Consider the following 14,186-nt stretch of genomic DNA (forward strand, 5'->3'; position numbering starts at 1 on the left):
ATTAAAAGTTTAACTATACCGGGCTTTGAACGAGGAGGACATCGCCGCATCCTGGCCGCCGGCTCTATCCACTGGGCTATCAATTCCTTAGACCACCGAAGTGTTTTTATATTACTCATTGTCTTTTTGTTCACAACTTCTCCACATTTCGAAGTGTTTCACGAGCCAGAACGACCTATCTTTCTTCCTGACTTGCTCTATAATGATCCAATTCAAATGCAATACCAACAACAACAACGCAAACTACGACAACAACCCAAACATTGCGCATTGTTTAGAGCGGTTATAAAGTGTTGAAGCGCTCAAATTTGAAACTGTTTCAACCTGTCAGAATAGAGACGAGGCAGTGCATTGAATCGCGTGATTGGACCGCGAACCAGTCATTCATTCAGGAAATGAAGCAGTTGCTGGTTCAGGCGTCACATGTCACGTGATTTGAAGCAGTTGCTGCTTTGGACGTCATATGTCATGTGATTGGAAGCAAGCTTCGAAGCACTGCTTCTACGAAATAGGAAGTCCAGGGTTGAAGCTCCGTTCGAAGCTTCAGTGTCAGTGTTTGTTTTACGCAGGCAAAACTAGAAACTATTTTATTAAAGGTCAACTGTCTACTTAATGGATTCTAGAGTTACGTAAGTGGGAAATCAGTGACTCACAATATATCATCATTCTCAACAAGATAACTCAGTTTCACTTTAAACAATTCAGAAACATTGATCTCATTTGAAGGCTCAAGACAAAGCTCCGATCCGTGTGTCTGAATCATTTTATGGCAGATTCGGCCACAAATTAAGCCATTGTGCGGGAGTACATTCAGCCCTCTGGGATACAGAGGTTGGTGAAGCAGGGCAGTGGAGTAACGTCTCACATAAAATGACCAGTGAGGACAACTTTTCTCTATCTCTTTAATATCTCTCTCTGTCTCAATGTGTCTGCTTTCTCACCCTCTCTCCCCCAGGTCTATAGCACAGAGGAGGATTTAGATGGACACCGCTGCGGAGTCCGGCACAATCTAAGGTAAAGATCAATATGGATAAACCCCTCAGGAGTACTGACCTTTACAGTCCCTACTTTATTGTTTAATGTTCTCAAGCACACTTTAATGGACACATCATTGCACACTTCATCCAATCTTCTTGCCCTCTCTCATCCCTACTTTGTCACATCCATTTCAGCTGTTTCTTCATCTCCAAAGGAATCTGCTTTTCATCTATAGCTGTCAGTATCACTCCAATCGTGAGGAAGGTCGATAACCCTATGATTGGTCAGGAGCAGAAGTGGAGATTCAACATTTGAAATGATGCCTTAGTTTCATCTGACAGAAGTGTCAGTCGGGTCTTCGAATCTTGCCCTGACAAATGAACAGATCACCTATTCTTTAGGAACAGTGCAGTGCATGGAAGTTATAAAGTGATGGTCATTTGTTATGTAGGGTTTAAGGGCATTTCAGTCCACACAAGTCAAGGTCTCCTGAGGAGCATCTTCCATGAACCTGCCTTTATAAAGTGGATTAAACAAAATGTTGTTAAAAGAACATGAATAAAACTGACCCTGCTTTAATAACCAATTTCAGCCATCTCTTATTTTAGGACAACCATTTGATTAGTCTGTTTTTTGAAACCTGCTAAGATGAAAGCAATGCTTCCCAAAGTCATTCAAGTCTTTGCTCTTTGATCTCTCTCTTTCTTCACAGACCAAACATGTTGATAAAGTATGTATAAAGACCAAGTCACATCCACAGCGTGGTGATCGCTATCGCTCAGCAGGCAGCTTTGTCAGCTTCCTAAACTGTATGCAAAGAGCGGCAGGATACCCACAATAAACACACAAATGAATACATAATATTGGACACATTAAAAATCACACATGTAAGCAGTGTCACCAAATCTCAAATATATACCTTCATGTAGCTCAGACACGCTGAGACACACACACACACACACACCTACACAATAGGAAGTAAATATGGCTGATAAATAAACGTCATGCAGTAAAGCGGTTTTGAGCCTGTACAAAGCAGCAGGCTGGGGAAAGGGATTGGGGCAGAGCCAGTTAGAGCCACAGGCTCCTTTGTCAGACTGAGCCAGGATTTAAGCCTGCTGGGAAGCCTTTGTATGTGCGTGTGTGTGTGTGTGTGTGTGTGTGTGTGTGTGTGTGTGTGTGTGTGTGTGTGTGTGCACATGTGTGTGCGTGTGTGCGTGTGTGCGTGTGTGCGTGTGTGTGTGCGTGTGTGTGTGTGTAAGGAGAATGCATATGTTAACATATAAAACAGCTGTGTTAAGTATATGGCATGCGCAAAACAGTGGCACGAGAATGTTTGCAGTTGACTACTGTTAGCTCTTTCAGTGCAGCGCGTTTGATTGAATGCACACACTCCTAAACAGACACAACAACACACACACACACTCCAGAACACACACAGAGCAATTTCTCAGCCGTACATCAAATCTGAGTTTATAGCACTCTGGTGCTGTCCATTTACTCCAGGGTCCATCTGGGAGAGCCCAAACTGATAGAAGCGCACCATAATGGACTTTTTATAAGCTACTGGACAGACAGACCCACTCCATCTCTCTCCCTCACTCCTCTCTCGCACTCAGCAGCAGATATGAAGAGAGACGTTGAATCAGTTTGGTGCAGGACAGCGTCTGCTTGGCTATGGGGGCCTCAAGGTCATTTGAGTGCCCTCAAAATGGATTCAGAATCGAGTTTTCTCATCCCCTTGGGCTGACGGGTTTGTTTCACACCTACACACACACAACATATATACACAAATCCTCATAAGCCCTGGTATACTTCCAAACTGCTAAATTGGCTTTGTTTCATTTCGCTTTCATTCTCCATCTCAAATTGCTCTTTTTCCCCGTTTTTCTTTCTCTTATTAGATATTTTCAAATCTTCCAATCCCCACACCACAGAGTCATTTGGTCTATCGTTCTGCCCTCCACCCCTCCATCCCCTGTCTTCCATTTCAGCCTCAGTTCCATAACAATATGATAAATTCGATGGATTTACAGTCTAGCGGACCCAGAGGAAAGCTAGAGAGCTACAATCAAAGAGCAATCAATGCAGGGATGGCCAGAACAACTCATCTAAAGTGGGGCAAGCAAGATTACTGTGTTGCATTTGCCTGATCAATTGCAGACAATTGCACCCATGGATTGGCATGTTTGTGCAAGCAACTCTGTATGGTGCTTTGTAGAAAGATAGTGAAGTGTTTACAACACAGCTAGAAGCATGTTAAATGAAATGGACAATTTGGCCCTCTTTGGACAATGTACTGTATATACTTATTGAAAACAAGCGACAAAATATAATACCTTGGAAAATGCCGTTTAATACTTTTGAATACTTTTGAATAGCCTTAATTTTCGCTAAATTGATTTATCAACTTTGAATACTTTTTAAGACCCCGCGGACGCCCTCTAATAACCACCCTCTCAATAATGTTGATACTTTAGATGAAAAAACTAGAACAAACTTGCTGGTGACGCTAAAGAAAACAGCCAACTGCCAAAGTTAGATCCGTAGTTTGGAGATGATGAATGTTAAACATTTCCATGAAACCAAACCGACACTAATTGAGATGTTTCAGTCTGGAAAAAAGTCCAACCAATTCATACTTTAAAGATGCTAGCATGGCTAAAGACAAGCTTCATGGAGAGGGTTTTTCAATGTATCTAAATGGAGTAAAAACAACAATTATGTAATTGAAAAGCTTCTGAGCTTTACACACATCTAGGACAAAAGGTCTTGCCACATGTCCTCCTCCCTTCCCCTTATTCTTTCCGTTCATTTTCGCTTATACAGATCTCCAAAAAGTATCCAACATTTCTTTCAATAAACCTTTTTTAGAGACATTTTACCATAAAGATTTCACGTGACAACAGTGATAAGTATAAATGACACAGCCAAGCGAACAGACCGATTACTGCTCACATTTGCCTCTGCAGTGGGATGCTGTTGCCGTAGCAACACTGTCATGCTGACACTGTAAAGGAGCGGAAGGGATTCTGGTGTGGAGGCTTGCAGAGGAACGGATGGAGGGAGGGAAGGAAGGAAGTGGATTATAAATCAGTGTCCACTCTCGGTCGACAGTCCTGTGTCTGAGAGGTGAATGGAGTCTGAGGACGGTTGCTCTAAACTGTGGTTTACAGCACGACTGTGAAAGCTACGGCATCAGTATTCCTTTCTTTATTATTCTATCCGTCCTTTTCCCCTGCTTATTTGTTGGGTTGCTTTTATGTTCGGTTTATGATTTAAATATGTATTTCTCTCCTTTTTTTGCAGTCAATTACTTCTTGTTCCGTCTTTAAGTCTTCCTTTCTCTATTTGTCTTTTAAAAAATAACTTTCTTCCTTTTTAATTTATCTTTCTTTCAATATTTCTTATATTCACTAATTTAGTTTGAGTCTCTCAACACTGATCTAGGTCTTCTCACATTTGTGTCTACAGTATCTGCATCTTACATACATCATACATGTCAATGTTGGCACTTACTATTATTTACTCATACTGTAGCATTGATTCCTCTTTCTGGTAGTCAACAAAAAGGCAGCCTGTGTATCCTGCACTGTGTGCATTCTGTGTCTGCAGCAGAAAATGAGCCACATCTGTCCACAGGCAAATGCATTCGTGCAAGTGCTCACACACACACACACACACACACAACCACCCCACCCCCCCACACACACACACACACACACACATACACATACATCCACTAACAGGCAGCATTTGCATGGGCACTCTGCCCACAGGCTACAGCAACCCAGGGCATACTCTGGCAGGTGTTTTTCATGAATCATAAGAGAGGGCCATGAGGAGAGTGCAGTATAGCCAGACTTTGGCTCTCCACCTGATAGAAGGGCATAAGAAATGATACTCAGGCGCTGACTCTCGCCCTCGACCTCTCTCCTGAGTATACAAACACTCACACACCACTTATCTCTTCTGTCAACTACTTTTCATCATAGGGAGGGGTCAGCGTAGCAGGACAGGGGGCCAATGCACGCTCATCGTAAAGGGACATGCACCCCAACACTTATGTTCCTACACACAAAGAGGCATTCACAGACATGCTTGGCTTAGCGGGGGTAATGTTCAAGTCCACAGCAATATAGGGAACTGAATCAGACCTAGCTTTGCTGTTTTGTTTTCTAATTAAGGTGAGTTGGTAAGATGAACCAATGTCAGATAAAAAGGCAAAACATATTAAATAAACTAAAGAAGCTTAACTATAGTAATACAGTCAGGCATTGATAAACGCATGGTGTCCTGGGTTTCTACATGATTGGCTATGTTCCTCATTCAGGTGGAACTCAGATCGAGTTGTGATCTGAAATCTGAAAACATATTTATTGTTGTGGTAACATTGTCGGATCTGTTGTTTGATCAATAGATGTTATCTTTTGTGTATGTTCTTCTGTGTCATACTGTTGTGCTTTGGTACAGTCTGACAAAGTACCCAAGGTGCTTTGTTAAGTTTTAATATCTGCTCAGATTTACCTTGGAATGCTTTGTTACAGTATGTTCTGTTTTTTTCCACATGTGTACTCACCTTTAGATATAGAAACTCTTCAACTGAATCAATAATATGCTGTTAGCACGGATATTTCTCTCAATATCCGAAAAATACTAAGCTATGCCTTTGGAACAACATGCTCTATAAAACCAACACACATCAATGAGCTCTGTGTGCCCATTCAGACGAATACACAACCATAACTTCATGCTCACCTAAAAGGAACATGCTCTCTCACACAAACACGCTGACATACACCCACATTACGCACTCCTGCATGGCCCAATTGGCTTGTTTAGAAATGTGTTAGAGATGGAGACTTAAGTCGAACGACATAAAGAATCTTGAAAGCTGAAGCACATAGACGTTGTGAAATGTTGAAAGCACTCTGTTTCATACATGAATCTATCATAAAAATGTAGAGCTTTCTTTTGCAAAAGTGTATTTTGAAAGGATTATGTGTCCATACAATGGTTTCCATTGCTTCTTTCACCCTCAGCTGACTACAACAACCAATCATATTGATGCTCAGTTTTTGGTAAAGTTGATTTGCATAAGATTTAATGTTCATGCACAGTATGGGATTGATTTTTCCTAACTAGTGCTCAGATTATTCAAATTATATTCCCTTTTATAGTTGAGCATGTTATTGTATCAATCTGCCATAAATGGTTAACTACGTGAGATAAGTGTCCCTGACCGAACTTCCTTAGGACAAACGGATGTCCCTGCTTAAATTATCATTATTTTGAAATCATTATCCAAGGGACTTAAATTGAGCATAGTCATCAGGCCAGTCTCCTCTGATTGGTTAGCTGGCCAGCTCTGTTGTGATTGGTCAACCCCTTGGAGATATCCCACCCCTTGGCCTATTTTAGCTCATCACGTACAGTGTGATTTGTTAGCCTTTGCAGACCATTTACATGCACACAAACCTATGTAACACACTACAGGAAAGAGAAACCCAAAACGCATAAAAGGACTCCTTTAGGCCTATATATCTTTCTGAATCAGAAATGTATCTTGCTGTAATCCCATATCCAGAAAACGGTCTTCCTGCTCGTGGTGCATTGTGGACCTTTGCGCATTATCATCTGTGATATGCATGCTTGGTAAGGTCGAAGTTACACCGTGACGTGAAAACATTCATCACAAAGGTCCTCGTTCACAATAACTCTCATTCATTTGGCCCAGAGGATTAATATTTGGCATTATCAAATGTGACTCTGCCAACTTTTTCCCTGGTGGATTAGAAAGAGGGATTTCACAACATTGCTGCACCTGCAGAAGATTGCATCTGTAAAAGTTCAATCGTAACTTTTGAGCCCATATAAGCTTTATAGATCGTAAAAAAAGTAAAAGGATGGCTCACAATGTAGACATAACCCTGACACAACAACCAGAGGGGATGAAGCAAGGAAAGATGGAGAAATAGACATGGACGCACAAGTACTTGACACTGCAGGCAGACAGATCAAAGGATACATATTGAACCGTAACACTGTTCTGATACGAAAAAGTATGTCTGTATCACAGTGTTTTGAAAACTGTCGAGTATCGAGATGTTTGATGCAGTTCGAAATATTACTTGTTCACTTGCCTGTTATGTTTGTTTCACTAGTATTAAAGCTTCCATATGGTCAATTAATACATATTTTGTTTTACTTTTACAGCTGATCATTAAACTAAAAAAGATCTTTGACATCTACCGCTTTTTTTTCATTCCACATTCACCTAGGGAAATATCCGTCAGACCTATTCTGCTCCTACGGCACGGTTGTATTACTCTGCGCTTGTTTTAGCTATGTGTCGATGATACACTGTTTGTAAGCAATAATAGTTGTTTGTGTTGGCATCCATGGTAAAAATATCGGCGTCTCCATGTGAGTGCAACCATTTTCCTCGATTCACCTTTGAGAATTACAGAAAGGAAGCTCAACTTGCTCAAAATCAGTTTTTTTTAACTGTATCATACGGTTTATAAATAAAGTAAACTGTTTTAAAATACTCTTTTGCTAGTGGTATTTAGTGAAAAATACTGAATTTCTACATAAACAAGTAAACCCAGATATTGTTATGTCACTACTTTTGAAAAAAATCGAACCAACTAGAAATGTTGTGTATATGTACCAACAATTAGATTGCTGTAGGGATGTTAACGCCCCAAATGTTGAGGCCACCATGCTTAGTTAAATGATCCTGCCGTGAATCATCAAATAAGACTCTGTCCTAGATGTGTCTATGGTTACTCGAGCAGAAACAAAGTCTGTGTGGGTGTGTGCGTGTACACGTGCGCATATTTTCAGTGTGTATTAGTGACTGTGCATGCTTTTCCATATGAAAAACACCCCCTCTACAAGACATAGCACAATGTTCTTGCGAGAGAGGATTAAACTAAATTGAATATTCTAACATTTTCTTGAAAAAGTTGTCTCCTCTGTGACCTCCTTTGACTTCCCTAATGTCCTTTTGTGTTTCACTGAACTGAAAAGTACAAACTTGTACGTTTTTTCCATCACATATTCAGATGTCTCACCATCTGTCATTTTGAAAGCCTTGTTTCTTTTGGTGAAAACCCAACCCCAACCCTAACCCTAACCCTAACCCTAACCCTGTGAACAGTGCTGATAATTGAACATAAAACAATTAACATAAAACCTTGGTATTCTGTACTGTGAAAATGTAAAGTGTCAATCCCAACGAGAATACGCATTCCTCTCTCACAATAGTTAGCAATTGGGCTGCTGCTTGGATCACACAAGCTCCAGAGAATCTCCTCAGAGCTAATTCTGCTCAGTGGAAGTAAGAAATGAGTGCGTCAAATGGCTATCAAGACGAAAACAAACATACTGTGGGATGTCGCTGTTGCTGTTTTTGCTGAATATCGCATATGTGTTGCCTACATAACTGTAAGAGCTTTATAATGTAGCAACATATGGAGGCTCTGTTTAGAGAAATCATGTTTATGTTTCCTCAATAACAGGAGACATGACGTGGCACTACATGATTTAACGCAATGTAGAGAACCAGGTCTACAGTAAATGTTGGTTGATACTTTGATAGAAAGAACCTTACAGGAACACAACATACATTTTTTAGAGTACAGTTTTACAACACGGCACAACACTAGCATCGTACAGTAAAGGATAAATTAGTACTTTTCCTTTTCTTCCAGCATGCCTCGCGGTACCATAAGGCATTTCAGCATGTTCCAGCGGGACTCAAAGCCCTAACCCCTGCAGTGCCAGACAGATATATCTCACTGAGCCGCATGTGTGTATGTTCTTTCCTTTCCTGATACACATCCAATATACATCATTTAAATGATGTACATTATTGTATAGAAAAAGCTTAATTTGTTCACTACCTTACCTTGGAGGTATGTTGATTTCCTGGATCAGCTCAATGATATACATTACTTTATATTACATGTCACTTGTTAGACGCTTTTATCCAAAGCGACTTACATACTCAATACTGTGGACAATCCCCACAGGAGCGATTTGGGCTGAAGAGTCTCAGGGACACAACGACATGCTGACTGCAGTGGGGTTTGAACCTGTGAACCCCTGATCCGAACACCAACGGACAAACTACTGCACCACAAGCCTCTCCAATTCTGAGATAATTCCCAGAGCCATGGCATTTCTGTTAACAGAAATAGACAACTGGTGGAAGAGCTTCTTTCAGCGTTAAATTGATCTTATTTTGAGGTAAGATTTTCCTCGTGTCAGTCGTTTAACTTTTATCATAACATCCATTTTCTCACAGTTCTCCTTCAATGCTTTTCTCAAAATAGAACAACAAATAAACCATCACACTTTCGTCCCTGATGGGCGTGAGCGTGCCAGCTCAACAACAGTATCACTCATTATCACTCTACTGTTCTACTGTTGTCATGGTACTGTTACACCTGTACAATGACTCTTTCTGGCCAATGGCACCAGACAGGCGCCTTGCCCAATCATACCTGTCTATTACTCTTCTTCTGCCGACCCCTCAGCAGAATTATTACCTCTTCCTTCCTTTGCCTTCTATTTCATTGCATTGCCTTTTTTGCAAATTCCCAAAAATGTGCAAATGGTTGTGTTGACACAAGTAGAAGCACATGCCTTACATGTTTTCTTTATTGACAGGGAAGAGTGAGGCAAGCAGGACCCAAATGCAGATAAACAGAAAACACCTTTATTTCAAGGCTACCGATACAGAGCTGAACTCTCTTCCCCGTGAACACAGTCCAACTACAACAAGGAACTCACAAAGACTAACAGAAAAACACAGAACCTAAATGCACACAGGACTAATCAAACAAACAAGAGACAGGTGAGGGGGGAGGAGAAAACGCAGGGGCACCAGGTGAACACAATCGGGTAATCAGGTAGGAGGGAAAACAGACAGAAAGCAACAGGCAAGACAGGGGGTGAACACTTTTCAAAATAAAACAGGAAACCAAAGACAGAAAAAGACAAGACAAAACACAACACAGACAGATCGTGACATTTATCAAAGTAGAAGCCACTCTAAGGGATATCACAGAGAGCTGTAAAATATTAAATTGTTCTTACTTTTATTTTTGGACAAATCAAAGAAAATTGCATGCCTTTTGATGCCCTTGTAAATTTGAAGATAAATCTGGTTTTATTGGAATTGGTATGAAGTCTCGCCTTTTCCGGAAAGACAAAAAACTATAATGCTAAGGATAACTAGCTAAACAACTCGGACACAATACACAGCTTCAAAGCAGTAAGCGAGAAAATGAGCGCTGCCTCACAGTCTGCTTTCCACAGAGTCAACAGATGGTGCATATTATTTTAGTGTAAACACAATAAGGTCAAACAATAAGCCAAAGGTACGCTGCTTTCACCCCATTTTAAACAAAAATAAATGCGGTAATGTTAATGCAGTGCAGCATTTGTATGGTAAACAAGTGGTTTTGTGCTACCAGGTTTTAGTTTTACATTCATTTGTCTATTCTAATGAGTGTTTGTGGCTGTCATAATGCTGCACCAACAACCTGCTGGGAATTGAAGAGATGCAGGCAGTTAACAATGCCACCAACGCATTGCATCATCATCATCATGGAAATTCACACTAGCAGTGCAAGGAAATAAATCTACCTGCCTTATCGTATTTTATTCAGTGGAGTTGACTTTCTCCTACTTGTGATAGACACCCTTATTTTTGTCTGGACCTTATACCCCTTATCGACGATGTTTTACGATGTTTGGACTGTCGTATTAAGAGCTACTAGTTTTCTATTTATTTGTGTGTTTTGAAGTAGTTTTGTTTCTGCCAGGATAGCAGATCAACTTTTTGTTGAGTTTGTCTATTGTTTCCTGCTTTTCATTATGACTCTTACAAGATTGTTTCTCCTCTTTATTCCCTTTATACGCCTTCTTTCAGTATCCATAAGTCTGTCTCCGGGATTTACCATGTCAGCTGAATCTCAGGCTGATTAATCACTTGATTACTTCTAGCCAATAGTCACACTTATTAACGCTATCAAGCAGTGAGCGTGCGATGTCCTGTTCAGATGACGTCAAATCCAACGGGTTGCCATAAATAAACTACACAGAATCACACTACACACCTACGCAATGATTACATTCAGGCACACTGTAGAATACAACCTCTATGGACAATTTATATACTTATTGAAAACAAGCTACAAAATATAATAGCTTGGAAAATGCAGTTTAATACTTTTTGAGACCCCGCGGACACCCTGTTGAATGATGATGAAGAACATTGAGAGTAAGAACAGAGAAGGGGGTTCTCGCTTGACAATGCTTATCTCCAGCAGCGATTGTGTGCTCTGGAGTTTGACGGTATAGAGATCTTGAATCGAAACAGTGAATTAATCGGAATAATGCTTCTTTTAATAAAACAAAAAAAACAGCCTCTGAATAAATGATACAGTTCCAACGACTCTATACAGTATGTGAACTTTTTTTTTTGCATTTATGAATGGAAAGATAATACAACTGTATTCGGTCAACGGAAAAGGCTTTGTTTTTTGGAGTGTGGTTGAGTCAACCCTTTGGTTAGTCCAAGGATCATTACTGTGGTAACGACCCCTTAAGCCACGCGGTTGATGAGGGAAAGCTGTCCGAGCGAACCATCAAGAACTGGCTCCCAGCTCTGTTACACTTCATCAAAGCCAACAGCTGCAAGAGCTTCTTTTCCTCCTAGATTGCTGCTGCACACTCACAAGTGTGTGCGCCTGAATCTGTGTGCGTGAGTGTGCCCAGGGAAAGGGTAATGAGGACCGCTGGGGCTCATTTAAACAACCAGGGTTCACTAGCAGAGAAGCGAGCTGGAGCTCCAACCCTCCCTGAGCAGGCGGGGGGGGGGAGGCGGAGCAGCTTCAGTACTTCCCAGTCTTATAATCTCTGGCCCGCATCGCATCAAGACTCGGCCACAAGCTTCATATCCCTCACTCTGACCCCTCAGCCCCCCCAAGGAGCCCACCACCCTTAGCAGCCCAACAAAGCTGTGCACTGTGGGTGTGAGCGGCAGAAGTGTCGTTTGGCTCCATACTGTCTTCCCACCTCCACATTGTGAGATCTGGAGCCAAGTTTCAGACACTAATGACCAACTACAGTACGCTACTAAACGCAGTTGGAAATGATTTGGCTTGTACAAAATTGAAAATATTATTTGTTATTGTTATTATTATTTTAAATTATAGATATTTATTTTATTTTATTATTATGATTATTAAAAAAGCACATGGATTTAAACCTACTTTACGTTATTTATGCCAGACTTGGCCCTATTAGCTAATTAATTCCCATCAGCAGTCCCTGGAAAGGTACACACAGAATAACAAAAAAACAAAATAAAGATTTCATGCAACACCAAAGTGTGACACCAACAATATGAATACCAGCACATTAAACCATTACAACTATACAATGACGAATAAAAAACCTGAATCAAAGTTTAATTATTGTTGACAAGGTTTCTCAATTTCCTATTTTTTGCACCATGGGAAAAAGAGTGGAAGTCTGTTTTATATTATAAATTATATTCCATTGCTTGATGGTGAAAATGAGAAGCAGATTGTGTAAAGGCAGCGTGCCGCAGTGGGATGTTTAAGTTTGGAGCAGATAGAGAGATTCTGCTCATTTCTCCGACAGAGCTGAAAAAAAGCTCAATAGTGAATGAGTAGCATTGTAAATTATTTTGAGTGGCAAGTTATGAAAACATGACATTTTAAAACTTCAGCGGTTTTAATTGGATAAAAAAACCTTCATCTGGGAGTGAATGAAGGATTTATTTTAGTTAAGGGCTTATTTCAAAATAAACTTGTTTCAGCCCAGTTGGTACAACAAGGGTACAAAATGATGAAGATGCAAAACAAATGTTTATATTTAAAAGTTTGGTATGGGACCCATCAACCATTATTATATGTTATTGTTGACACCTTGTACCAACTTTTTCCTATGTTTTTATTTTCTTCAGGGTATTCATAAAGACACACACAAGCACAGGTATGCATAAAAACAAACACACACACACACACACACACACACACACACACACACACACACACACACACACACACACACACACACACACACACACACACACACACACACACACACACACACACACACACGGAGGGAGCTATCTGCAGCCTTTAGGGAAGTCCCCGCAGCATTTATTGACCAGTGAGAGAAAGTGGCTATTAATCTGACAAACGCTTAAAAGCCTGTCACTGTCTATTTGTGTGTGTGCGCTTGTATGACCTGTGAGTACATGCATGTGGCTACTTACTGTATGCAATTATATGCATTTACAGACGTGATTTGAGCTTCTTCTTAATCATGCATGAATAAATACATGTATTTATATTTATTTGCATGAAAAATAAGATGTATTTAACACTAATAATGTGTAATATTCCTTAGTAAATATCCAATTAAGACATTAATCGAGACAGAAAAAAGGAAAATGTGTTAAATAATTCATTGTGGAGTCAAAGGTCTGCCGTCTGACACCTTTTAAAAGGTAAGGTGAGCCCGTCTAACCTTCCATTCCAGCAAATTACCATCATACTGTTACTTCTGCCAGTTCAACACCCCAGAGGCAAACCTAGAGGCCTGACAGCAACAAGATAATGAGAGGACTGAGAGACGGACGCGGAGGCAGAGTAGGAACAAGGGAGAACAAAGGACATGCAATGACTCTCAACATGCCTGTGAATTTGGGTGCATCTGTGAGTGCTCTCATGTCTCCATCCATCAATTAAAGCCTTAACTCTCTGATCCCCCACTCTTCATCTTGGCAACAAAGAAGCATTTTATTTGTTAAGCATTAAAAAACCATGCTGCGGGAACACAAGGGTGCTGTGAGGTCAGAGCGGCGAGGGAGGGAAAAGATCTGTCTTATGTCGCTGTGTTTCTCTGCCAAGAACATCAACTTGGAGGAATCTGTCTCCGGAGCCTTGTTATTGTCGACTCAATGTTAGAGGCCATCGTGTTTTGAAGTGTCACACATGCGCGCCAAACTGATGTGCTTGGATTCAATCAGCTCACATAAGCACTGGCTGGTGTTTTCAGTGTTTTTCTTTCACATAAACAGTGGTTTAACGAGTTGTTCGTCTTTTGCACTGAAGCAAGTGTACCTTATTTCTGTGTGTATGTGCTCGTACCTAGAG

Source organism: Notothenia coriiceps, unplaced genomic scaffold, assembly GCF_000735185.1.
Source record: "Notothenia coriiceps isolate Sejong01 unplaced genomic scaffold, NC01 NC01_scaffold00020471, whole genome shotgun sequence".
In the NCBI taxonomy this organism is placed as follows: Eukaryota; Metazoa; Chordata; class Actinopteri; order Perciformes; family Nototheniidae; genus Notothenia; species Notothenia coriiceps.